The following is a 27,316-nucleotide window of genomic DNA, read 5'->3' on the forward strand; positions in this document are numbered from 1 at the left end:
CCTCACATTGAGGAGTAGATCAAGGCTGGATGACTGGATGCCCCAGGGAGCAGGGAAAGCCCTGTGCTCTCCTGTGGAGAGGAGTACTGGCATGACACCTGGCTCCTCTCCAGCCATGGAGACAGCTGAGCTCTGAGTGTAGATGTCATCTGTGATTTTGGTAAATACCACGCTAGACAGTGCTGCAAGGGCATTTTGAAAGAAGAGAGGTTACCGTCTACCTACGGATCGTCTGATCAATCAGCTGAAGACCTGAAGAGCAAACTCTCTGTTTGAATTGCCATTGAAGAGTTTTGCAAAGGGACTACATTTCCATAAGTCAGGTTAGGAACACAGTGCTCCATAATCAGTGCCATCCCTTCATTCATCCTTGCATCATCTCTCTCCCTGCCCACCACGCTAGGTTAGGACTGCATGTTTTACCCTCCATCCCTCCCTCCTTTCCTGTGCCCCCTCTTTGCACACCCCCAAAAAACATTTCCACTTCCTAGCACTTATCTTGATGAGCTATCTTAGTTGTTCAGAGGAGTTACACTTTCCCCTAAGTAAACCCTCCTTTACAGAGCTTGTTTGTGTGTAAATGCCTTGAGCCATGTGTGTGTTACCATGTCCAGTGATATTTTACGTCTACCATTTACATACACCATTTGTCTCTCTGAGCCTGGCCTACTTAACATGGTTTATTCTAGGTCCATCCATCTTCCTGAAAGCAACATAATATTATTCATTCTAATGGATGAGTAAAATTCCATGATGCATGTATATACCACATTTTGTTGATTCACTCCTCTATTGTAGGCATTGGGTGTTTCGATAACTTGGCTGTTGTGAATAGTGTGGCAGTGGATGTACATGCGCAAGTGTCTTTACAATTTCCTGGATTGTGATGATCTGGATAGGTACCCAGGAGTGGTATGGCTGTATAGTAGGGAAGTTCTGCGTTTAGTTTTGTGAGAAACCTCCAGACAGTCTTCCAGTGGTTTGTATTCATTTGCATTCTCACCAAGAGTGGAATGGGGGTCTTCTCCCCCTATACCAGCCAGCATCTGTTACTGTTTGAATTCTCTGTCCTGGCCAGTCTTACTGGGGTGAGATGGGAGCTCAATGTTGTTTTGATTTGTATTTTATTTATGGCTGGGGATGTTGAACATTTCCTCATGTGTCTGTTAACCATTTTTACTTCTTCAGGTAAATCTCTGTTCAGCTCCTTTGCCCATGTATGGATCAGGTTAATAGTTTGGGTGGGATTCATTTCTTGAGCTCCTTGTCTATTTTGGATAGTAGGCCCTTATTGGATATATGAATGGCAAAGATCTTCTCCCAGTCTGATATTTGTCTTTCTAGTTTAGTAACTATGTCCTTTGCTGTGCAGAAACTTTTTATTTTGATGTAACCCCATTTGTTAAGTCCCTCTCATATTTGCAGCACTCCTGTGACTTTTCTTTTAATTTTTTTGGGGGGGAAGGTTCTAGGGCTTGAACTTTGGGCTGGGGCATTGTTGTTGAGCTTTCTCAAGGCTAACACTCTACCACTTGAGCCGCAGGACCCCTTCCAGCTTTTCTGCTTATGTGGTACTGAGGAATTGAACCTAGGGCTTCATGCATGCTAGGTAAGCATTCTACCACGAGGCCACACTTTTGGCCTTCTTTAAAATTTTGGTTGTTGTTGTTGGTGGTGGTGGTTGAGCTCTTCAGCTTAAGGCTACAGCCCTACACCTTGAGCCACAGCTTCACTTCTCAGTTTCTCATGATTAATCGGAGATAAGAGTCTCATGGACTTTAGCATCTGAGGTGGCTTTGAACCTTGATCCTCAGGTCTTTACCTCCTGAGTAGCTAGGATTTCAGGCATGAGCCACCACGCCCGGCCTAATTTTTTTATTGTAATTAGTAAAAGGGTTACATGATATTTGCCAGATTGAAGGTGCATTAATTCACATACATTGATACCCTTTCACATGTCTTGGTACCCATTTCCCTCCCCCCCACACCCCCTACCCGTCTTGGTTTTCCCCCCTTCCCTATCAAATTTCAAATATCCAAATACAAATAAATTCAATATATCAGATAACAAAGTGAGATACTATACCAATATGAGATAATCAAGGTACAGCAAAGGAGATGAGAGACAACATAGTACATTAAGGACAACAATCATTCATTATATGGCTTTTGTTTCACTATCCTGGAGGTCCTTTCAATTAGCTTCACATTATATGGCCTTATGTATCAAGATTTTGCTCTATTGCAGATCTCTGCTAGTAGAGCCCAAGGTTTCTACTGATTATGAAGAATGAGGGAAACTATTGAGCCTAAGTTCCTTTGAGTCTTCCTTACTTCACTTAATATGATTTTTTCTAAGTCTTACCATTTCCTAACAAATAGGGCGATGTCATTCTTTCTGACAGCAGCATAGAATTCCATTGTGTACAAATACCACAACTTGTTGATCCACTCATCAACTGAGGGACATCTAGGTTGGTTCCATATCTTTGCTATGGTGAATAGTGCTGCAATGAACATTGTTGTGCTAGTGGATTTAGTATGTCCTTGTTTGTGGATGGTTGGGTAAATGCCAAGTAGTAGAATTGCTGGGTCATAGGGGAGTTCTATGTTTAGCCTTTTGAGGCACTGCCACACTGCTTTCCATACTGGTTGAACGAGTTTGCAATCCCACCAACAGTGTAGTAGTGATCCCTCCTGGCCACATCCCCTCCAGCATCTGTTATTATTCGTTTTCCTGTTGCTGGCCATTCTAATTGGAGTGAGGTGGAATCTTAGAGTTGTTTTGATTTGCATTTCTTTTATGACCAGAGATGTTGAGCATTTCTTCATGTGTCTATAGGCCATTTTCATTTCTTCTTGAGAGAAGACTCCCTTTAAGTCTTTGGCCCATTTTTTAATCGGATGGTTGTTACTTTGGAGGTTAGTTTTGGAGTGATTCAATTTTTTGAGTTGTTGGTATATTTTAGATATGAGGGCTTTGTCCGTTGTTTGGTTGGTGAAGATCTTCTCCCACTCTGTAGGCTTCCCGATTAGTTTACTAGCTATGTCCTTTGCCATACAGAAGCTCTGCAGTTTAATGCAGTCCCACTTATCCAGCCTTTCTCTGATTTGTTGTGATTCTTGGTCCTTATTAAGAAAGTTTCGACCTGTGCCAAGGAGGCCTAGTGTATCTCCTATTCCTTCCTGTAAAGTTTTCAGTGTGTCAGCTTTTACCTCCAGGTCTTTGATCCATTTGGAGTTAATTCTAGTGCAAGGTGACAAAGAAGGATCCAACTTTAGTTTTCTGCAGGTGCTTAACCAGTGCTGCCAGCACAACTTGTTGAAGAGGCTGTCTTTCTTCCATTCTATTTTTTTGCTGGCCTAATTTTTTTTGATGGACGTGGGGCTTGAACTCAGGAACCGTCCACTCTCTTGAGCCTCTTTGTGCTCAGGTTATTACTCTACTACTTGAACCACAGCAACAGTTCCAGCTTTTTTGAGTAGTTTATTAGTCTCATGGGGTCTTTCCTGCCTGGGCTGGCTTTGAACTGCAATCCTTAATCTCAGTCTCCTGAGTAGCTAGAATTACCGGCATGAGAGCTGGGAGTTTGGCCTAATGGTAGAGTGCTTGCCTAGCATGCATGAAGACCCAGGTTCGATTCACGTACATAGAAAAAGCCAGAAGTGGTGCTGTGGCTCAAGTGGTAGAACTCTAGCCTTGAGAAAGTCCAAAGACAGGCCAGTTCAAGCACAGAGCCCAGCACTGGAAAAAAAAAGATCTTTACTGATAGCATTTTTATTTTCCATTGTACTAACATTTCTTACCTCCAAGTATGTGAATATAATAGTTAATATAGTATAATGTGATATTATAGGATATTTATTGCTAAATGTATGGCAGGCATCCTGCTAGTTTCATGCCAGTGGTAAGTGGGAATTGTGCCTGCTTTATCAAACTTGCAGCAAATTGGAGTGTCTGGGGACAAAGTGATCACAATAACATGGAGGCAGGGGAGTGGCTCAGTGATGGAGGGTACATCTAGCAAGCAGGAAGCCCAGGTTCAGTTCCTCAGCATCACACTCACAGAAAAAGTTGGAAGTGGAACTGTGGCTCAAGAAGCAGAGTGCTAGCCTTGGGCAAAAGAAGTACAAGGACAGACCCCAGGCCCTGAGTTCAAGTCCCAGGACCAGCAAAATCAATAGCCACATGGAAAGGTTGTGTCACTCAGGGCACATGGCTCTGAAAGGAGGCATGGCCGGCTCAGGTAAGACTCACTTGGATCATGGAGGGGCTCGTGTTCCTTGAAGAATTCCAGGGACGGTAGGATGAAGAGCAGGGATGTAGGTGCTGGAGAAGGAGGCAGAGGACAGGCTGTAATGTTGAGGCTTTCTTCCAGAGGCTTTGAGACGTCCCAAGGGAGCTCTTGAGAGTGTGGAAAGGAGCTACAGAAGCCACATATGCACCTAAGCATAGAGGGAAGAGGGTTGATTCTGGCTGAGGAGGGGCTAGAGGCCTCGAATACAATGGTCTTGGGATGGACCGATGTGCAGAATGGCCCGTGGGTTCTGGTACAGGTGGTGGCAATGCTGGGTGTAGCTGCACTGCAGGGGAGACATGTGGGGCAGGGTTCTGGAGTGGGGCTCGGGTGTGCAGTTAAGCCTGCAATTTCACCAAGTGGGAAGAAAGCAGGGGGGTCCCACCGAGTCCCCCAGTAGAATGGGCTGTGTGACCAGATGGAGTCAGCCAGGAATCAGTCATGAAAGAGACAGCCTGGGCAGTGGACCCTGTACCCAAAAAAATGCCAGAACAAAAGGCTCCCACTGACTGAGCAGAGACCTCTGCAGGGTGGGCTAGAAGGAAGACCTGAGGAGGCCCAGCTCATCATGCTGAGGTGGGGGGGGGAAGTGGGAGGTGGTGGGGGGGACAAGTCTGATGAAGGCAGCCTGGAGAGGGCGTCCAGCATGGCAGTGAGGCTGTCACTGGGGCAGCTGGTGTGGTGAGGGCATCCAGCCTGGCGGTGAGGCCATAGGTGGGGCAGCTGGCATGGTGAGGGCATCCAGCGTGGCAGTGAGTCCGGGGGGTGGAGCCCTTGGGAGGGCGCCAGGCTGGAAGAGTCTGGCACATGAGTGGAGTGGGAAGGTGGAGTGGAGATGGGGCACACAGCCTTTCTTGGGATCCAGTGGAAAGTGGGCAGGACTGCAGTAGGTCCTGATGGGGGTCTATGGTACCAGAATGTGAAAGTCCAGCCCACCTCCTCAGGTGACAGGCCCCACCTGGCGAATGGACCTGCCTGGCAGGTGAGCCCTATAGGCTCCCAGAACCTGGCCTGCATGGACTGCTTCAGGCCCAAGCCACAAGCGTGTAGAGCCCACCACAAAACACACACCCTCCAGCCCCGTGCCCACACAGGTCCTTCACTCTGCCCCCAACACTCCACTCTGCAGGTCACCACGGCGGCCCTCTAAACCTCTCCATTGAAGGTGATCTGGTCTTCTGAGGTCCCCACCAACTCTTTAGAACTCAGCCAGCCACTTGCTCCTGAGTGCTGAGTCAGATGCGCCCCCTGGCTCACAGGTGACTGCATTCGCACAGTTGGTCCCTATTGTCTTGGTTGTGACAATGCCGCCTGGTGGGCTCAGGGGTCTTTGTCCTCCTCTTGGCTTGAGGTTCTTTGGAGAATCAGCAAACTTCTTCTCAAGTGGTCTTTGCAAGGCACAAAATAGTGGATGAGATGGCTCACATCTCTAATCCTAGTTACTAAGGAGCCTGAGATCTGAGTATCGATGTTCAAAGCCAGCCTGGGCACTGAAGAACATGAGACTCTTACCTCCAATTCATCACTAGAAAGGGAAGTGCTGCTGTGTTTCAGGGGTAGGGTGGCAGCCTTGAGTGGAGGAGCCCAGGTCCAGAATTCAAGTCCCACAAATGGCAAAACAAAAACCCCCAAAACAAAAAACAACAAAAAAGTAGTGGATGAGCTTGGGCTTTACTCCAAAGGACATGACCCATACCTGTCAGCTTTACCCCATTCCCTCTGCAAGGAGCAGCTGCCATGCACTGTGTCTGTCACCCAGTGTCCCTGTCACACACTGCCCCTGTCACACAGTGCCCCTGTCACACACTGTCCATGCCCAAGCAATGCTTGAATAGCTAGGATTATAGGAATGAAACACTATGCCTGGCACAAATTATAGTTCTAAGAAAATAATCCAAAATACAAAACTTGTAATTTATAACAGGGATGTTCGGTTACTAATGTGTATGAGGATAGTCCAAATCCTAAATCAAGAAGTCCAGTTTAACCTGCCTGACCACCTGCATATGGAGTTTACCTTTTGAAAGCTCAGCCCCACTGAAGCTGAGGGCTGCTTCCAACCAGTCCCAAGGCAGAGAGCTATCTCTGTACAACTATTAAAATGACTCCTAACTGTATTCACTGAGTGCAATTAACTTTAATGCCGTGGTTTTGAATCCCTCCCAAATGGGTTGGATTTAATGTAAAAAATTATCCCACCAGGCAATCATGACATTTCTGGTCTCAGTTGTGAATATGGAAAGTTAGCATGAATTGAGAAGTAGTTGATACATCCCGAAGGAGTATTTTCAGTAATAACTAGTTTTAGTGAAGGTGTAATTCGTATTAATTGATTTCAGTTATTGAATTATTTTTATGGGAACATTAGTTTAGAAATTCTGTATGTATATTTAGAATGGAATTGCTTATATAAAATCTATATCTAATGAACTGGGGATTCATCTTTAGTGGAGAGTATAACATTCTACTTAACATAGAAAAGATTCTTCTCCCATAAGAAGGATTTATGCTTTTACAGCCCATGTATAATTTGTGTGTGTGTGTGTGTGTGTGTGTGTGTGTGTGTGTGTGTGTGTGTTTATGACTTAACCTCTGGGCCTAGGCATTGTCCCTGAGCTCTTCAGCTCAAGGATACTGCTTCACCCCTTGAGTCACAGCCCTACTTGTGGTTTTCTGATGGTTAATTGAAGGTAAGAGTAAGAGTCTCATGGACTTTTTAGTGCCAGGGCTAGCTTTGAACAGCAAACCTCAGGCCTCAGCCTCCTCAGTAGCTAGGATTACAGAAGTGAGTCACTGTGCCTAGATTTTCTCCACAAACTGTGGGGCAAAATCACACAGGTCCTTTCCTGAGCTCTTCATTTGCCTTCTCTCCCATCCATGCTCCAGAATCTTTTGTTCATTGTCAACAGGAGGAAAGAATGACAAAGTCTCTTGTGAGTTGCTTTTTATTTCTTACATTGCATTTTATGAATCTAAGGGTGTCCAAGAATTAAAAATAGAAAAACAGATTCAGCTTTAGGAACAGGTTCATAAGTCGGATAAAATGGTTTGTGGATTCAGCAGATTATAACATCTTACATTCTGTCTAAGTTAATGCAGATTTGCTTCAGTTGGTTTCTGGTTTCTGGTAAAAAATAGTCACACATGTTATGTGATTCAAGGACACCTAGGAAGTAACTTCCCATGGAAGGTAAATGTTCACTATCAACTTATCAGAAAACTCATTCTCATGCCTAACATTAAACTGTGTTAAGTGCTAGTGCAGTTAATGAAATAGTGTGGTCAAACACACCTTCAAATATTCTGGAGGAATGAGTTAGCTATTTGTCCTTAAATTACTCTCCATATAGGCTTTTGAAGTACTTTGTGGTCTTTGTTTACTTGAAAGTTAAGCTTCCTTTGATATAGTTTATGATGCTTTTAGAAATCACTCTTTCCATTCTCTAGGGACTCATCAGAGATAAGATCTAGTGATTAATTGGAGATAAGGAATCCCACTATCTACTTATTAATTGGAGATGAGTCTCAGATTCTTTAGTGCCTAGGCTGGATTTGAACCATGATCCTCAGCTCTCAGCCTGATTAACAGCTAGGATAACATAGCTGAGCATAAATGAAAATTTTATCAAGAAATACATGATGCATTTTCCAACTATATTCTGTATTGTAGCAGGTAGGCAATGTTCACAAAACTTCGTGCTAACGTTTCTTTTGCTTAGGAAGGAAATATCAGGCTATCAATGATCAGCCTTAATCTTTGGAAATTTGATAACAAAATTGATTACAATAGCATGTTTTTGTGCTACTTACTTTTATTTTTTAGCATATTTTTATTTGGGGACCTAAATGAAATTTTGTAAGGACCAAATTAATCATTACCTACTTTCTCAAGTATTGCTGCTCCCTTTAACACTCACCTTTAAGCTATGATTTTTGAAGATCTACTGATGTGGTTTGTATTCCCTATGAGGTCCTGCAGGTTTTGATTGCATATGAAGGCACTTTTCTTTTTTCTTTGTCCTGGGCTTGAGCTCAGGGTCTGATCACTGTCCTTGGACTTTCTCCAAGACTAGAGTTCTACCACTTGAGCCTCAGCAACACTTCTGGCTTTTTTCTATGTATGTGGTACCAAGGATTCGAACCTGGGTCCACCAGTAGACTAAACTCCCAGCTGTGAGGGCACTTTTAATAGTAGCTCTACATGGCTTTTTCAGTGAGGCAGGATATGAACATGCAGGAATTATTATTTGTTTACTTCCTTGTTAGTGAATTTTATCAAAATGGGCTAAAACTATTCTATCAGACACCTACTTATAACTCACTTTGTCATATCAATCATTACCTCCTTAATTTGTTGTTTGTCTCTATTGCTAGCAGCAGAAATGTATTCTAATGTATTAGGGAAACTTTGTATTTGTAATTATCTCCATAATATTGGGGAAATTGTGTATTTTGAGTTTTCTTTCTCCCACTCTATGGATAACACAGGAAGCTGGAAATATTTTATGTAAGAGAAAAGCACACATGCAGAAGAATAAAATTCTAGAACTGATGTGCTCATGATTCAAATCTAATTTCTTGAAGGAAATGTGTCATTGCAGGAGGTGGTGTCATTTGGTGATGTGGCTGTGGACTTCAGTTGTGAGGAGTGGCAGGACCTAAACATTGCTCAAGGACCCCATATAGAGATGTAAAGCTGGGGAACTGCAGCAACCTGGTTTCCTTGGGTAAGCAAAAATCACCTGATCTTGAAAGATCAACTGATTTGTTTTTAGTGGATAGGTGAAGTTAGTTCTATTAGTTCTATTTAGATGAACTATTTCTGTCAGTGGGAAGTGTCATTCCTTTTATTTGTTTCTCTCTCTCTCTCTCTCTCTCTCTCTCTCTCTCTCTCTCTCTCTCTCTCTCTCTCTCTCGTTGTGTTATATTTAGGGCTTGCCTCTGGGTCTTGTCACAGTCCCCGAGCTCTTCAGCTCAACGGATTCACCCTACCCTTGAGACACAGCGCCACCTATGCATTTCCCATGGTTAATTGGAAATAAGTGTCTCATGGCCTTTAGTGCCCGGCTGGCTTTGAACTATGATCGTCAAATCACAGCCTCCTGAGTAGCTAGAATTACAGGTGTGAGCTATCAGGCCCAGTTTATTACGATTTTTGATGATTTTTTTTACACACAACATGATTAGGAAATATTGGGTGAAAAAGTTGACAGCAAGTATAATTATACAAACTAATAAATTACTTTCTTAAAAGAAAATTCCTCAGAGGCAAGCAGATCAGGCAAAACTTGGGATACTTGAAGACTATTTGTGCAGTGTAATTTTCATTGTCCAAGGCAACATTTTGGATATATTTTAAAAATATATTTTTATTGTAATTAATAGAAGGATCACATTATATTTGCTGGGTAGATCGTGCATTCTTCACAAACATTGCTACCATTTCTCATGTTTTTTACCAGTCCTGAGCTTGAGCTCAGGGTCTGAGCCCTGTCCTTGGACTTTCTCAAGGCTACATCTCTACCACTTGAGCCTCAGCACCACTTCCAGCTTTTTTCTATGCATGTGGTACTGAGGAATCAAACCCGGGACTTCGTGCATGCTATGCAAGCACTCTACCACTAGGCCAAACTCCCGGCCCCCTTTCTCATGTTTTTGTCCCATTTCCTACCCCCACCCCTCCCAATCATCTTCTTTTCCCAACTTCCCTATCCTATTCCAAATAAACAAAGATATATACAAAACTATGGAATGCTTCATGAATTTGCATGTCATCCTTGCACAGGGGCCAGGCCAATCTTCTCTGTATCATTCATTTTAGATGTATTTATTCCTAAGTATTTTACTGTTTATACAAGTGTAAACAGATTTGATTCCTGACATTATTTCTAAATTGCAAATTTCTCACATATGTATGTCCACTTAATTTTATCCAATTACTATATCCTGTTACTTCATACTGAACTGTTATTGACAAAGTGTTTCTAAAACAAAGATAAGGTTAGCTTTGGGAGCCACTGGCAGCTGCCTATCATCCTAGCTCCTCAGGGTGTTAGGTGCTTAGATTCCACCATGGCAGAGGCAGAGGCTGCTGGAGCACAGTCTCCAGCAAGGCCCCACAGGTCCAAGTTTCCACTGAGTCAGCGCTGTGGGGGGAGTCCCACCCCCAACACCAGTGTTGGGCAACATGGAGCCTGCAGGCTTGGGTGCCCTTTTATACACTTGCTAGCAAACACCTATATCCATGGAGATCTGCCTTCTTGTGGAGCTTTCCAGTCTCTCTGGTGCAATCTGGTAGTTCCTTCATTAGACCTCCCCCTACAGCCTCAATGATACATCCAGCTCCCCACCCCCCCACCCATTTGGTGGTGAGAAAGTGCCAGGGGTGGGTTGGGTGGTAATCTACTGGTGTGCACTGGGAACTGCTACCCAGGGTTCACTTAGCCCAGGTCCCTTGAAACTCCAGATCAGATCCCGGACTCCTCTGCTGCTGGTGCAATGAGTCCATCTCTTCCCGCTTTGCAGATAGTGCTGGAGACTCGCTGGTATCCAGCTCCCTGGGTCTGGGGCTCCTCACATGCCTTGGCCTGGGACTCAGGCCAAGACCTGCTTTGTCCCCAGCACCTCAGTATCCTCGGCCCTGAAAAAGGGTCCATGCTTTGCCCACTGCACACTGTTCCACCTATGGCCCATGGGATGCTAGCTGTTCTGTGCACACACCCATGTGTAAACCTGAGTGCAGTTAGTGCCCACTGCCTTGTGACACATGTGTGTTTTGTCTACTAGTGTTTTGGGGATTCCACATTCCGGGGGATGGCACGAAAGTTATTCAAACTTGTCAGTGGTGGCACTTGCCTGTAATCCTATCTGCTAGGAGGCTGAGATCTGAGATGTGGCAGGAGAGTCCTTGAGACTTTTTTTATTTTGCAAGCTTTTGGGTTTGAACTTAAAGCCAGAGTACAGGCCTTGGGCTGTTCCCTTAGCTCTTTAGCTCAAGGCTACTGCCCTCCCCCTGGACACACAGCCCCATTTCTCATTTTCTGGTGATTAACTGGAGATAAGAGGCTCTCCTTCTTGGGCCAGGAGTTTGGCTTTGTGGTAAGATGCTTCCCAAGCATGTATGAAGACCTAGGTTCTTTTATTTGGTACTACATATATAGAAAAAAGCCAGAAATGATGCTGTGGCTGGAATGATAGAGCACTAGCCTTGAGAAAGCCCAAGGACAGTGCTCAGGCCCTGAGTTCAAGGCCCAGGAGTGGCAAAAAAAGTCTCACATTCTTTAGTGGCTAGTAGCTATGATTACAATTCAAGTGTCAGCCACTGTACTCAGCGCCATTTTGAATTTTATGAGAGGAACACTTATGCCAGATTTTGATGGCTGATGCCTATAATCCTCTGCTTAGGAGGCTGAGATCTGAGGATCAGTATTCCAGGCCATCCCAGGCAAGAAATACCATGAGACTTATCTCCAGTTAAGCAGTGAGAAACCCAGAAATAGTGCTATGACTTAATAGGCAGCATGGTATCTATAAGAATAAAAGCCAAGAGAAAGAATCCTGGGTTCAAGCCACAGTCCTGGCACACATGAAAGAAAAGCAATGAAATTATTTTACAACTGAGAACCAGACCCTTGCTCATCATAACTCATTCCAAATTGCTTGTGTGAGAGAGAGCTAATAGTTTTGTTCTTTCCTTAGACAGGTGAGATACTGTTGTGGGTTTTCACCCAATTTGGAGGATGGAAGTAGACTCTCTGTAGCACACCCACAGAAGGGGAGAATCATTCCAGAATCATGTTCAGTTTATGTCCTTGCAAACTGAAGATGACCATCAGCTGCTACTTTCTACATCAATGGCTAGGATGTAGGAAGTGGTTTGTTTCAGTCAGCTTCATAGAACAGTGATTTCTAATTTGAGTGAGACTAAATGGGGTCAGTCATTCTCCTTTTCTGTTTCAGAACTCTGTCCTATTAGTGTCAGTACTAAAAATGTCAGGCATGCACTGGGAAAGGGAATCTCCTCTGAGTATAACGTACCTTGCATTTTAGACAATAGCCACTTAATTTTTACTTTTCTGTTGAGTTGAGGCTAATGTGCTTATTTACATTTCTGAATGAAACCACCAGTGACATAAGAGTGAAAAAACAATTGACAGAATTTAAAGGCTAGGGTGAGAGAATTAAAAGGCTAGATACTTATTTCTCAAATATATCACATTGCATTTATTGCTCCTCCTTGGAAATAAATATGCTCCAAGACGCCTTTGAGGTTTCATTGGTTGCTCTTTTTTGTGTGTGTGATAATAAAAGATGTTTGTTCGAATACCTACTGTAAGTGTTATACACGATCTTTACCCACTCTTTGATCTCATACATTTGGAAAATTGATGCATTTTTCCTATTTCTCTGCTTTGATTTTATGTTTAATCTGCTCTTATCCTTGAATCATTTCAGGTCAAAAGTTGGGACATGGCCACCCTGACTTCCCTTGGTGGGTTTTCAGACAGCCTGGCTTTCTCCCCTGTGTGTAGGCTGTTTCAGCATAGGTGATGAGGATGACAAGATCTGCGCATGAAATACACTCTCCATAAAAAACAACTTTGAGGTCAAATCTTTTTGCAAAGTGTCAGGTCCAAAGTTACGCTGGCAAGGATGCTTTCTTTTAGGCTTTTTTTAAAATTAATTAATTAATTTCTTTCCTTGTTAGTCCTGGGTTTGAGCTCAGGACTTGAGCACTGTCCTTGGACTTTCGCAAGGCTACCACTCTACCACTTGAGCCTCAGCTCCACTTCTGCTTTTTGCTATGTATGTGGGGTACCGAGGAATCGAACCCGGGTCTTTGTGCATGCTAGGCAAGCACTCTACCACTAGGCCAAACCCCCAGCCATAGGCTTTTCGGTTTTTAAAAATACTTAATCAGCTTTTTTTAAAGTTTATCAGTTTCTTAAATCTGGAAAATAAAAAGTTAAAAAAAATTGGTGAAATTTGAAAATAGGAACCTAAAAGCACCTATTGTCCCCAAAATGAACATTTAAAATTATTAAACATTTGTTCTTATGTTTTAAATTATTAAAACTTTGTTCATGTGTTTTTATTGTTAGTAATTAGAACCAAGCATGGTAGCTGTCACATGTATTCCTAGTTACTTCAGTTACTGAGAAGCCATGGGTGGTGTCTCACGTCTTTAATCCTAGTTACTCAGGAGGCTGAGATCTGAGGACCCCAATACAAGGAGACTCTTACCTCCAATTAATCACTAGATAAGGTTAAGTGGGGCTGTGGGTCTAAGGGTAGAGTGGTAGCCTTGAGCTGAAGAATTCAGATACCATGCCCAGGCCCAGAGTTCCCGCATCATGATCCCACCCCCCAAACAAAAATGAAAAAGATACTGAGAAACTGAGGGTTAGGCAAAATGTTCACAGTACTGTATCTCAAGCAATAGGTAAACCCTGTGGATTGTGCTTTTCATCTCAACTACTTGGAGATGGAAGAAAGAAAGATTGTGGTCCAAGCTGACCTGGTCATAAACATAAAAAATGAGTAAAACAAAAAGAGCAGGGTGTGCAACTCAACTCATAAAGCACCTACCTAGCATGAGTGATGCCTTGAGTTTAAGCACTAGGATAGACAGCAGGGGAGATTGGGAGAAAAGAAGAAATTGAGGAGTTATGATATAATCACATGCTGGAATTATGTGAAATATTAAGTAAAGGGAATACACATATGAAAAGAGAATGATAATTTACTAAAAGGCAAATTGTAAAATATGGAATTCAAATTAAAATTCATGTATAAGTGTTGTTTTTCTCTAAAATGATACTTACATGCCTGTTTAGTTTAAAAGCAGTTAATGATTTCAAAACAAATAATTCAAGAGTGGTTAGAAATGAATCAATGTTTTCTCATCATTTTTTCTGCTACCTTCCCCACCTACAAATTTCAAAGAACTGTTGTTTATCATATTTGTTATTTTAATCTTTCACCCTGAGTCTATAGTCTATTGTGCTCACTGTTTATGTTTGTGATCTTTCTTTTCCCTTCAGTCTTGTGGCTAAAACTCAGGGCCCGGGCACATTCACTGAGCTCTGTTACTCAAGGCTAACACACTACCACTGTGTGCCATTGTACCACTTCTGGTTTTTGAGAACTTCACAAGGGGTAAGAGTCTCACAGGATCTTTTCTGCCTGGGCTGGCTTTGAACCATCTAAGGATTCTGTCCCATAGCTTTTGTGCCCAAGGCTAACACTCTATTACTCTGAGCCACAGTGCCACTACTGGTTACCTGGTGGTTTATTACACTATCTTTGAACCTTGATCATCAGACCTCAGATTCCTGAGTTGCTAGGTTTATAGCACCAATAGCTGAAGAGGCATTTTCAGTGTATGTCTTTTGTTCCTTTGTGGAAGATAAGACAAATATAAGTACATGGTTTTATTTCTGGGTTTTTCAATCTGCTCCATTGATCTTTGGGTCTATTTTTGTGCCAATACTAACTTGTTTGTGTTCCTATTCCTCAGTAGCACGATGCATTATGTTCATATGTACTGTGAAAGAGGGATCACTTGACAGTGGTATCTGTCGAGGTTCTTCTTAAAAAATCTCGGTTTGCCTCCTGAAACACTGTGAGACCAACTAGAAAATGGAAATGTAGGGGCCGGGAGTTTGGTGTAGTGGTTAAAGTGCTTGCCTAGCATGCACAAAGACCTAGATTTGATTCCTTGGTACCACATACACACAAAAAAGCCGGAAGTGGTGCTGAGGCTTAAGTGGTAGAGCTCTAGCCTTGAGAAAATCCAAGGACAGTGCTCAGGCCCTGAGCGCACGCCCAGGACTGGCAAAAAAAAAGAAGAAAATGGAAATGTTTCATGAGCATTAGATGAGTTGATTTTTAAATTTTTAGTTCTAATAATGTAATTGAGGTTATAAGTCTGCGTTGTTTTTATTTATTTATTTATTTATTTATTGAACTTCTTCACAATCTCACTTTAGGTATTTTAAATCCTAGCTACTCAGAATGCTGATATCTGAGATTAAAGGTTCAAAGTCAGCCTGGCACAAAAGGACCTGAAACTCTTATCTCCAATTAATCTCTAGAAAGCACAGAAAATTGGGCTTGATTCAAGGGTATTGCAATAGCCTTGAGATGAAGAACTCAGGGTCTGTGACCAGGCTGAGTTCAAGTCCCAGGATCCTCCCTTTGCCCCACCAACATACTTTGCATGCCAGGTGAGGTGGCTCACATCTATAATTCTAGCTACTAATGAGGGAACTGAGATATGAGGATCACAGTTCAATGCCAGCCTCAGCATGGAAATCCATGACTCATCCCTTTTTAACCACAAAAACCCAGAAGTGGCACTGTGGCTCCAAGTGGTGTTGCACAAGCCTGAAGTTGAAAAGCTCAGGGACAGCATCCAGGCCCACAATTCAAGCCCCATGACCAAAGGGAGGAAGAAAAAAAGTATTTGCAGCAACTAAACTAAATTCCTGGTCTTTTTTCCACTGCTCTCATGTACACTTAATGTATACACTGAAATAAAATCACAGGATTGTTAAGTAGATATAAGGCACACTCCTTGTGTCAATTAAGATTTCACAAAATCTAACAATGAATTTCTTAGACACTCAAAAAATCCATATATAAAATGTTAAGGAGTTTTTGGTGACTAGTGTTTGAATTCTGCCTTTCCTCTAAGGGTTTTTGGTTGTTGTTGTTTTGTGTTGTTTTCTTGTATTGTTTTGTGCCATTGGTGCTGTGGCTTGAACTCAGAGCTTGGGCACTGATTGTTCATTTCCTCAGTACCACACACATAGAAAAAAAAGGAAATGGTGCTGAGGCTCAAGTGACAGAGCTCTAGCCATTGAGAAAGTTCAAGGACAGTGCTCAGTCCTTAAATTCAAGGTCTAGGACAGGCAAAAAATATGAACTGAGGTTGGGAAAGAACACTTGTACCCAGAGTCCTTGCTAATAAGAAGGCTGACACCTGAGGACTGCAGCTCAAAGCCACCATGTGCAGAAAAGTCCATGAGACTCTCACGTCGAATAAATTACTCAGAAAAAGCCAGAAGTAGTCCTATGGCTGAGGAGGAAAACTTGAGAGGGAAAAAAGGCTAAATGTTAATGCCCAGGTCCCACTTCAAGCTCCAGCGCTGGCATTAAAAAAAAGAGTTGGTGGGGTGCTTCCCATTTGTAATCCTAGCCACTCACGAGGCTGAGATCGAGGCTGAGATCGGAGGATCTAGGTTCTCAGCCAGCCCAGACTGAGGACTTGAGACTCTTATCTCCAATTAATCTCTAGAAAATGGCATATGGGACTTGGCTCAAGGACAGCACCCAGGCCAGTTCAAGCCCCCTGACCCACAAAAAAAAAAAAGAAAGAATTGCCGGCCACTCAGGAGGGATCCCTACTACACTGTTGCTGGGAGTGCAAACTCATTCAAGCACTATGAAAAGCAGTATGGCAGTGCCTCAAAAGGCTAAACATAGAGCTTCCCTATGATCCAGCAATTCCACTACTTGGCATTTACCCAACCATCCAAAAACTAGAGAATACTAAATCCACTACCACAACAATGTTCATTGCAGCATTATTCACCATAGCAAAAATGTGGAACCAACCTAGATGTCCCTCAGTTGATGAGTGGATCAAGAAGTTGTGGCATTTGTACACAATAGAATTCTATGATGCTGTCAGAAAAACATGACATCGCCCCATTTGTTAGGAAATGGAAAGTCTTACAAAAAATCATATTAAGTGAAGTAAGCCAGACTCAAAGGAACTTAGTCTCAATAGTTCCCCTCATTTGTCATAATCAGTAGAAACCTTGGGCTCTACTACCAGAGACCTGCAATAGAGCAAAACCTTGATACATAAGGCCATATAGTATGAAGCTAATTGAAAAGACCTCCAGGATATTGAAACAAAAGGCATAAAATGAATGATTGTTTTCCTTAATGTGCTATGTTATCTCTCATTTCTTTTGCTGTCCCTTGGTTATCTCATATTGTTGCAGTATCTCACTTTGTTCTCTGATATATTGGATTTATTTGTATTTGGTTATTTGAAATTGGAGAGGGAAGGGGGGAAAACCAAGACGATGGGCAGGAGGGGAAGAAGAGGGGAGGGTAATGGGGACCAAGACATATGAAAGGGTATCAATATATGTGAATCAATGCACCTTCAATCTGGCAAATATCATGTAACCCTTTTATTAATTACAATAAAAAGTACATAATTAAAAAAAATAATTGCCGGCCACTGTGGCTCACATCTGTAATCCTTGCTACTCAGAAAGATGAGATCTGAGGATCAAGGTTCAAAGCCAGCCAAGGCACTAATGGCTCTTATCTCCATTAATCATAGTCTACAGATAGAGAAATTAAGGTCTAGATACAGAGATGGTTGATGATGAACACAGGCAGCAAATCCACAGCAGAGCTGAGGATACAGTCCTAGCATCCAGACCACTTGAGGAAAGAGATTCAAGAAAGAAACACACACAAGATATAGAGAGGAGAAAGGTTAGGCTGGCTATCAAGATTTGAACTTTGGGTTGAGGAAAGAAGTGTTCTAATGTTCTTCAGTTTCAGAACAGTAAAGATCTACCATAAAGCTGGATGTGGGGGATCACGCCTGTAATCCTATATGCTCAGGAAGTGGAGATCTGAGGATGGAGGTTTAAAGCCACCCTAGGGCACAGACTGTGAGACTCTTATCTCTAATTAAGCACTAGAAAACAGGAAGTGGGACTGTGGCTCCAGGGGTAAGGTGGTAGCCTTGAGTTGAAGAGATCAGGGACAACCTCAGGTCCAGGGGTGGGGAGGTAGCCTTGAGCTGAAGAGCTCAGGGACAATGTCCAGGCCAGAAGTCAAGACCCATGACTCACAAAAATATACATATATAAAGATCAAGCTGACTCCTCCTGGCAGTTTGCAACAACTTGGTAGAATTTTTACTCCCCTATGGATTAGCTCTGTGAGAGAGAACTGTCTGTGCTCAAGATACCAAAACAGATAACATCCTGATACTGAGGAGGAAAGAAAACCATCAACCTCAAAGTCAGCCTCTTCTCTTGAGGAGAGCCAATACTCACTCAAGTCTGACCCTGATACACAACCCATAAACAAATCTGAAATGTCTCACTATACAAGCAATTCAAGCTTCTGGCCATATACATGCCAGAAGATGAGAGATTAGAAGTAATGTGATGGAGCAGGAAAATGCTAGTCCAAGCCAGCTGCCAGTGATTCACACAAGGGACTGAGATCTGAGAATCCTGGTTCTAAGCCTGCCCAGGCAGTTAATGCTGTAAGACTTTTATCTCCAATGAATCACCAAAACGCCAGAAGTTGGGTGCCAGCCATGAGTGAAAATTTCTAAAATCAGCTCACAGATCTTGAGCTCAAGAACCAGGATGTGAATACTCATACACACATGAAGGAAGAAAATACTAATTTAGTACAAATGCATGTACACATGTGCAGGTTTATGAGTGAGTTTCAAAGAGGCACAATTCTGACCATGATCATGTGATCATGATCAGTATGTAGTACAAGAAATACCATGTGCTGTGGCCATTAGTTTGGGAGAGTACTTGTCTAGCATGCACAAAGACCGGGATTCAATTCCTCACTACCACATACATAGAAAAAAGCTGGCAGTGGTGCTGTGGCTCAAGTGGTAGAGCTCTAGCCTTGAGAAAGGTCAAGGACAGTGTTCAGGCCCTCAGTTCAATGTCGAGAAGTGGCAAGAAAACAAAACAAAACCAACCAAGTCCCATCAGTTCAGAGGAGGGAAGGAAGGCATGGGGCATTCTACCCTCAGGGAACTGAAACTCTGGAACATTTTGGGGGAACCCTCCACTGGGACACCTCTACTCCTGAAGATTCAAAAGTGACAAGTTCCTCAGGAACCAGAAATTCATCTTTCACTCCATGCACGGGATCTGAACTGGACTCAACAAAGAAATAGTAAGGGGAAAGCTGCTGAGGGTGAGGGGAGCAGGTAACTTGTAAAACAGATTGTCTGAGAAGAAATACCAGAATCAACAGTTGGGGGTATGGTGGGGAGCAGAGGTGCAGAGGGAACAAGTCCTACCCAAGGCATCGCACCCTGGATACAGACATGCAGACAGGGTGCTTTCCAGAGTGAGAATGCTTGAGCAGGTCAGGGGACAGGAGTAGGCAACAGAAAAAAAGAAGACTAAATAAAGTCTGGTAATTCGAAGCAATATTTCTGGATTGGTTATCAAGGGCCCTGGGTTCTAATTCTATCTCTGTTGATTGGATAAATCTCTGTCCTAGGTACCTCAGTTTACCCCATCCGGCATTAATAATAACAGCAATAAGAAGAAGAAGAAGAGGAAGAAGCACTGACCCTTCCAGAGTCTTCTCTGAGTACACGGACATGAGGAGGTAAAGTAGTAAAACCATTGTCGGGGAGGTGAATGGAGTGTCCCTGGCCCCTCTGCCCCAAATCACTCACCTGACTGGCCACAGGAACCAGCACAGCCACGATCCCAGTCAGGCTGCTGCTGCAGAGCCCACAGTAACACATAGGACAGGAAAACCAGGGCTAAACGTCCCAGTGCCACCAGCTGCAGAAGCTGCTTCTCCTTCTGCTGAGTCAGGGCTTTCTGGCCTTGCTTTTTCTTGCTACTGGGTGGAGCTGGTCAACACATGGGCCAAGGAGCAATGATGAAAGTAGCAGGAGCCAAGCCCCAATTCCCAGGCACTTCTGCTGCACTTCTGCTGCTCACTTCTGGTGAATTGGACGCTACCACTAACTCCCTGGGGGGGGGGTGGACAAATGCAGAATTACTCTGGCCAGGGCCAATGTTGGGCACTGTGGAGTCACCGCGCTTGGGATTCTTTTTTCTCCACTTAGTAAGATATACATGCTCCTTATTGTGGGAGGTTCCAGTCTATCTGGGTGTGACTTGGGGACTCCAAACATCAGATCTCCCACCTTCTGCATGGCGATGGTGCATCCCGCTCCTCCCCAGCTGACCCCAGGTGAGAAAGTGCCCTGGTAGGGTTGTTGGGAGGCAATGGATGCTTGCTGGGCACAGGTGAACATGGTGCTGCTTTTGATGGGACAGCTCCCAGGCCCAGAGTTCAAGCCCCATGAGCGACATACACACACATGTACACAAAGTAGTCTCTACTTGGCTTTGTTAACTCTTAGCCTCTTGAATTTCTTGACTTCTTTGTGCATTCCGGATACTAGGTCTTTTACTTATTTATAAGTGCAAAAGCCTCCTCTCAATCTGCAGGGTGTCTTTTTTTTTCATATGTTAGGGTTACATTATATTCACAGACATTGATACCCTTTCTCAAGTATTGGTCCCCATTTCCCTCCCCCACCCTGCCTTCCATCTTGTTTTCTTCCCTTCCCTATTCGACTTCAAATAACAAAATATGCACATATACAATATATCAGTTTACTAGGTGAAATACTGTCACAATATGAGATAACAAAAGGACAGCAAAAGAGGCGATTAAAGACAGTAGATTAAAGACAACCATCAGAAAGACAATTGGTGGCGGTTTGGCTGCTCAGGTCCCGCTCCACTGTGCCAGCCCTTTCCACATGGCTTCAGCTGAGGAGCTTCAGGTTTGCTTGCCGCCTCCACCATCTCCATCTTCTTCTTCGTCTTCGGATGTGTTTTCCTCCTGTGTGAGTGTGGGCTGGAGGGCTCCGAGTTGGATTGGTGGACCCCCTGGAGGAGGTGGCTAGGCAGATAGGAGATGCATCATTTTCATTAACCAAACTTCTTGAGGCCACATCTGCAGTATCAGCTGAAGTAGAAGAGATTGCCTTTAATGTACTAAAAATGCACACTTCTTTAAGATGTGGAGAGACCTCCTGAAAGAAGGCTATGATTCTCTGAAACCTGACAACTGACTATGACTGTATAATTCACCTTCTCATATGGATTTGCACATGTACCACATACATAGGACAATCTCCAGCATTTCTGTGTACTCAGAATGAAATTTTTCTTCTTTTTCTAGACCTTTGTGAAAACATATTAATGTGATTTTTTTATGTTAACACAGATGTGTTTATCATTACTTTCTGTTCTATAAATGTTTTGAGATTCCTTTATAAAAGTGATTTCTCTCAACAGATAACTTTAACAGTGCCTTAGTATCACCAGATAATTGTTTTGAAAGATGGTGCATGTCAGAAGATCATGTTACAACTCAAGTGATATGACTAAATTTGCCTATGTAAATCAGCTCCCCACTTCTATGAAAACAGAGACAAGTTTATGACTTCCAGGCTTATAGCACCTGACTTTGTCACCTGACACTCCCCAATTTTTTGTTGAGTAAAACACTTGGCAAACATGATTAAAAGCTTCCCCCCTCTTTTTTTGGCATGAAGGTTAAGATCATTTTCCTTAAAATAGATGTGTGAATCTGAAATAAAGGGAAAAAATTCTCCCAATGAAACTTGATGGGTATGTGTGTGTGTGTGTGTGTGTGTGTGTGTGTGTGTTTTGAGACAGGATCTCACTATGTAGACAAGGCTACCCTCATATTGTAGGTGCTCCAGCCTTAGCCTTCATGAGTCCTGGGACTGCAGATGTATACCACCATCCCCAGCAGGGTGAATAGAATTTTGATAACTTTTTGTGGCTGTTGTTGTTCTTGGGGCTTGAACTCTGGGCCTGGGGGCTGTCACTGAGCTCTTCAGTTCAAGGCTTTTGCCCTACACCTGGAGCCACTGCACTACTGCTTTTCTAGTGGTTAATTGGAGATAAGTCTCTTAGACTTTCATGTCCAGGCTGGCTTTGAACTGTGACCCTCAGAGGTCAGCCTCCTGAGTAGGTAGGATTACAGACATGAGCCACTGTGCCGGCTAATGATAACTTTTTGAAATAGATAAGTAAATTTTCCCATTGTGTGATGCTTTCTGAAAAAGCGTTTAGAGAATAAAAGTATGTCTAGAGAATATATGACCTTTATCCTGATTTTATTTTCCTGATAGTCATGAGACTTAAACTTGGCCATACTTATAATTCCTGAGCTTTTTTGCTCAAGGCTAGAGCTCTACTATTTGAGCCATAGTTCCACCTTTTTGATAAGATTCTCTTGGACTTCCTGCCTGGGCTGGCCTTCAATAGAGATCCTGAGAGCTCAGCCTCCTGAATTTCTAAGAATAAAAGGATGAATATCCAATGCCCAACTCCCAACTTATTTTTAATGTTGATTGCCTTCACACATAATATTTCTCACATTTGATGTTTTCATGTTTGAATTACATTATCTGTGTTATTGCTTTTTAATTGCTTCAGAAGAGACTTTGTTTCTAATGTGTCAAATTAAGTGATGTAATGTTTTGTATGTTTTGACCTCACTGACCATGTTTCAGTTTAGCTATCTATCATGTCAAGAGTGACATCATATATTTATGACTTTTGAGTATGTTTGATGTGATATTTTAAGTCTTTGTAGATCTATTGATGTATAAAGAACTATATTCAAAATCCACACAGTGGAGCTGCAATAGGGGACAAATGGATGGGCAATGAATAGTTAAGAATGGTTTTATTTAGCAAATTAGGCCCTAATTTTGTTTTTTTGTTTTTGTGTTTGTTCTGTTTATTTTTGTTTTGTTTTAAGCTAAAAGCCGTATATGACATAATTTATTTTTTCTTTTTATTTATTTATTTTTTACTGTAATTAATAAAAAGGGTTACATGATATTTGCCAGATATAAGGTGATTTAATTCACATACATTGATACCTTCTCATATGTCTTGGTACCCATTACCCTCCCCTTCATCCCCCTACCCATTTTGCTTTTCCACCTTCCCCATCAAATTTCAAATAACCAATTACAGATAAATTCAATATATCAGATAACAAAGTGAGATACTGTAACAATATGAGATACCCAAGGGACAGCAAAGGAGATGAAAGATAATATAGTACATTAAGGACAACTATCATTCATTATATGGCTTTTGTTTCAATATCCTGGAGGTCCTTTCAACTAGCTTCATACTATATGACCTTATGTATCAAGACTGTGATCTATGGCAGATGTCTGCTAGTAGAGTCCACGGTTTCTACTGATTATGACAAATGAGGGAAACCATTGAGCCTAAGCTCCTGTGAGTCTGGCTTACTTCACTTAATATGATTTTTTCTAAGTCTTTCCATTTCCTAACAAATGGGGCAATGTTGTTTTTTCTGGCAGCAGCATAGAATTCCATTGTGTACAAATACCATCATTTGTTGATCCACTCATCAACTGAGGGACATCAAGGTTGGTTCCACATCTTTGCTATGGTTAATAGTGCTACAATGAACATTGTTGTGCTAGTGGATTTAGTATGTCCTTGTTTCTGGATGGTTGGGTAAATGTCAAGTAGTGGAATTACTGGGTCATAAGTGAGCTCTATGTTTAGCCTTTTGAGGCACTGCCATACAGCTTTCCATAGTGGTTGAATGAGTTTGCACTCCCACCAACAGTGTAGTAGTGATCCCTCCTGGCCACATCCCCTCCAGCATCTGTTATTATTCGTTTTCCTCATCCTGGCCATTCTGACAGGAGTGAGCAATTCTTCATGTGTCTATAGGCCATTTTTGTTTCTTCTTCAGAGAAGACTCTCTTTAAGTCGTTGGCCCATTTTTTAATGGGATGGTTGTTACTTTGGGGATTAGTTTTGGAGTGATTCAATTTTTTGAGTTGTTGATATATTTTAGATATGAGGCCTTTGTCCATTGATTGGTTGGTGAAGATCTTCTCCCACTCTGTAGGCTTCCTAATTAATTTACTAGCTATGTCCTTTGCCACACAAAAGCCCTGCAGTTTAATGCAGTCCCACTTATCCAGCCTTTCTCTGATTTGTTGTGATTCTTGGTCCTTATTAAGAAAGTTTCGACCTGTGCCAAGGAGGCCTAGTGTATCTCCTATTCCTTCCTGTAAACCTTTCAGTGTGTCAGCTTTTACCTCCAGGTCTTTGATCCATTTGGAGTTAACTCTAGTGTAGGGTGACAAAGAAGGATCCACCTTTAATTTTCTGCAGTTGCTTAACCAGTTCTGACAGAACAGCTTGTTGAAGAGGCTGTCTTTCTTCCATTCTATTTTTTTGGCTCCCTTGTCAAAGATTAGGTGGCCATAGTTCTGTGGTTTAATATCTGGGTCCTCAGGTCTATTCCATTGGTCTTCTGGCTTGTTCTTGTGCCACTACCAAGCTGTATTGATAATTATAGCCCTGTAAAAAGTTTAAAGTTTGGAACTGAAATTCCTCCAGCGCTGTTCTTTATGCTAAGAAGTGTTTTTGCTATATGGGGTCTTTTATTATTCCATATGAAATTTTGAATTGCCTCCTCTATTTCTTTAAAGAATGCCATTGGGATATTGATGGGTATTGCATTGAATTTGTAGATAGCCCTTGGCAAGATTGTCATTTTCACAATGTTGATTCTTCCAATCCAGGAGCATGGGAGGTTTTTCCATTTCCTCAATTCTGCATTAATTTCCTTCTTTAGGGTTTTAAAGTTGTGAGGAGCCTGTGTTTTCTCCATGTTCTGAAGGTTGAAATAAAGTTCTCAGGAGAATAGTGCTGCAATAAACATTGTTGTGCTAGTGGATTTAGTATGCCCTTGTTTCTGGATGGTTGGGTAAATGACAAGTAGTGGAATTGCTGGGTCATAGGGGAGTTCTTTGTTTAGCCTTTTGAGGCACTGCCACACTGCTTTCCATACTGGTTGAACCAGTTTGCACTCCCACCAACAGTGTAGTAGTGATCCCTCCTGGACAAATCCCCTCCAACATCTATTATTATTCGTTTTCCTGATCTTGGCCATTCTAACTGGAGTGAGGTGGAATCTTAGAGTTGTTTTGATTTGCATTTCTTTTATGACCAGAGACGTTGAGCATTTCTTCATGTGTCTATAGGCCATTTTTGTTTCTTCTTGAGAGAAGACTCTCTTTAAGTCTTTGGCCCATTTTTTAATGGGATGGTTGTTACTTTGGAGATTAGTTTTGGAGCGATTCAATTTTTTCAGTTGTTGATATATTTTAGATATGAGGCCTTTGTCCGTTGTTTGGTTGGTGAAGATCTTCTCCCACTCTGTAGGCTTCCTGATTAGTTTACTAGCTATGTCCTTTGCATTACAAAGGCTGTGCAGTTTAATGTAGTCTCACTTTCTCTGATTTGTTGTGATTCTTGGTCCTTCTGAAGAAAATTTCTACCTGTGCCAAGGAGGCCTAGTGTATCTCCTATTCCTTCCTGTAATGTTTTCAGTGTCAGCTTTTACCTCCAGGTCATTGATCCATTTGGAGTTAATTCTAGTGGAAGGTGGCAAAGAAGGATCCAATTTTAGTTTTCTGCAGGTGCTTAACCAGTTCTGCCAGCACAACTTGTTGAAGAGGCTGTCTTTCTTCCATTCTAATTTTTTGGCTCCCTTGTCAAAGATTAGGAGGCCATAGGTCTGTAGTTTAATAGCTGGGTCCTCAGCTATTCCATTGGTCTTCAGGCCTGTTCTTGTGCCAGTACCAAGATGTTTTGAGAATTATAGCTCTGTAATAGAGTCTAAAGTTTGGAATTGAAATTCCTCCTGCACTGGTATTTCTGCTAAGAAGTGTTTTTGCTATACGGGGTTGTTTATTGTTCCATATGAAATTTTGAATAGCCTCTTCTATTTCTTTAAAGAATGACGTTGGGATATTGATGGGTATTGCATTGAATTTGTAGATAGCCCTTGGCAAGTTTGTCATTTTCACAATGTTGATTCTTCTAATCCAGGAGCATGGGAGGATTTTCCATTTCTTACTTCTGCTTTAATTTCCTTTTTTTCTGGTTTTAAAGTTTTCATCAAAAAGGTCCTTTACATTCTTAGTTAAGCTAATTCCTAGGTACTTTATTTTCTTTGAGGCTATTGTGAAAGTAGTTGCTTTCCTGATTATTGCTTCGTTCCTCTCACTGTTGGCGTAAGGAAGGCAGTTGATTTTTGAGGGTTGATTTTATAGCCTGCTACTCTTCCAAAGTTTTGAATCAGCTCAAGGAGCTTGTGAGTAGAGTCTATAGGATTCTTTAAATACAGAATCATGTCATCTGCAAAGAGGGATAGTTTTATTTCCTCTTTCCCTACTTGGATCCCCTTTATGCTTGCTTCTTGCCTTATTGCACTGCCTAGGAATTCTAGTACTATGTTAAAGAGGAGTGGAGAGAGTGGGCATCCTTGTCTCGTTCCTGATTTTAGAGGGAATGGCTTTAGATTTTCACCATTAAGTGTAAAACTAGCAGTGGGTTTCTCATACACAGCCTTTATTACATTGAGGAATGTTCCATGGATTCCTAGTTTCTCCATAGCTTTTAACATTAAGGGGTGTTGGATCTTGTCAAATGCCTTTTCCGCGTCTATTGAGACAATCATGTGATTTTTGTCCTTGCTCCTGTTGATGTGTTGAATTATATTAATTGATTTGTGTATGTTGAATCAGCTTTGCCTCCCTGTGATGAATCCAGTTTGATCATAGTGCATAATTTTTTTGATGAGTTGTTGTAGACGGTTGGCCAGTATTTTGTTGAGAAATTTTGCATTGATGTTCATCAGATAAATTGGTCTATAGTTCTCTTTCTTTGATGAATCTCTGTGTGGTTTGGGGATGAGGGTTATACTGTCTTTGTAGAATGAGTTTGGCAAAGAGACTTCGTTTTCAATTTTGTTAAAGAGCTTGAGGAGTATTGATGTGAGCTCAGCTTTGAAGACCTTAGAGAATTCTGCTGTGAATCCATCTGGCCCAGGGATTTGCTTAGGTGGAAGGTCTCTTATTGCCATTTCTATTTCAGTGCTTGTAATAGGCCTGTTTAGTTGGAGTAGGTCTTCCTGGTTCAGTGTGGGTAGGTTAGTATTGGCTAGAAATTCATCCCTTTCCTCTAGATTCTCAAATTTGTTAGCATAAAGTTTTGAAAAGTATTCCCTCTTGATGCTCTGGATCTTGGTAATTTCTGTCGTGATATTACCACTCTCTTGTGCGATTTTATTTA

At 42.2% G+C, this 27,316-nt stretch overlaps 1 non-coding gene and 1 pseudogene across 1 annotated transcript; one reads left to right on the forward strand and one right to left on the reverse strand.

Annotated features, from left to right (window-relative positions):
- Positions 1 to 10,038: 10,038 nt before the first annotated feature.
- Positions 10,039 to 10,139, reverse strand: LOC150040133 (U6 spliceosomal RNA). The gene has a single exon (XR_016534081.1). It is a non-coding gene; the product is annotated as a U6 spliceosomal RNA (small nuclear RNA).
- A 10,753-nt stretch (positions 10,140 to 20,892) lies between these two features.
- LOC150040134 (renal cancer differentiation gene 1 protein pseudogene) lies at positions 20,893 to 21,207 on the forward strand (annotated as a pseudogene).
- Positions 21,208 to 27,316: the final 6,109 nt, after the last annotated feature.

Source organism: Megascapheus bottae, unplaced genomic scaffold (assembly GCF_031878675.1).
Source record: "Megascapheus bottae isolate mThoBot1 unplaced genomic scaffold, mThoBot2.hap1 HAP1_SCAFFOLD_48, whole genome shotgun sequence".
NCBI classification, from domain to species: Eukaryota; Metazoa; Chordata; class Mammalia; order Rodentia; family Geomyidae; genus Megascapheus; species Megascapheus bottae.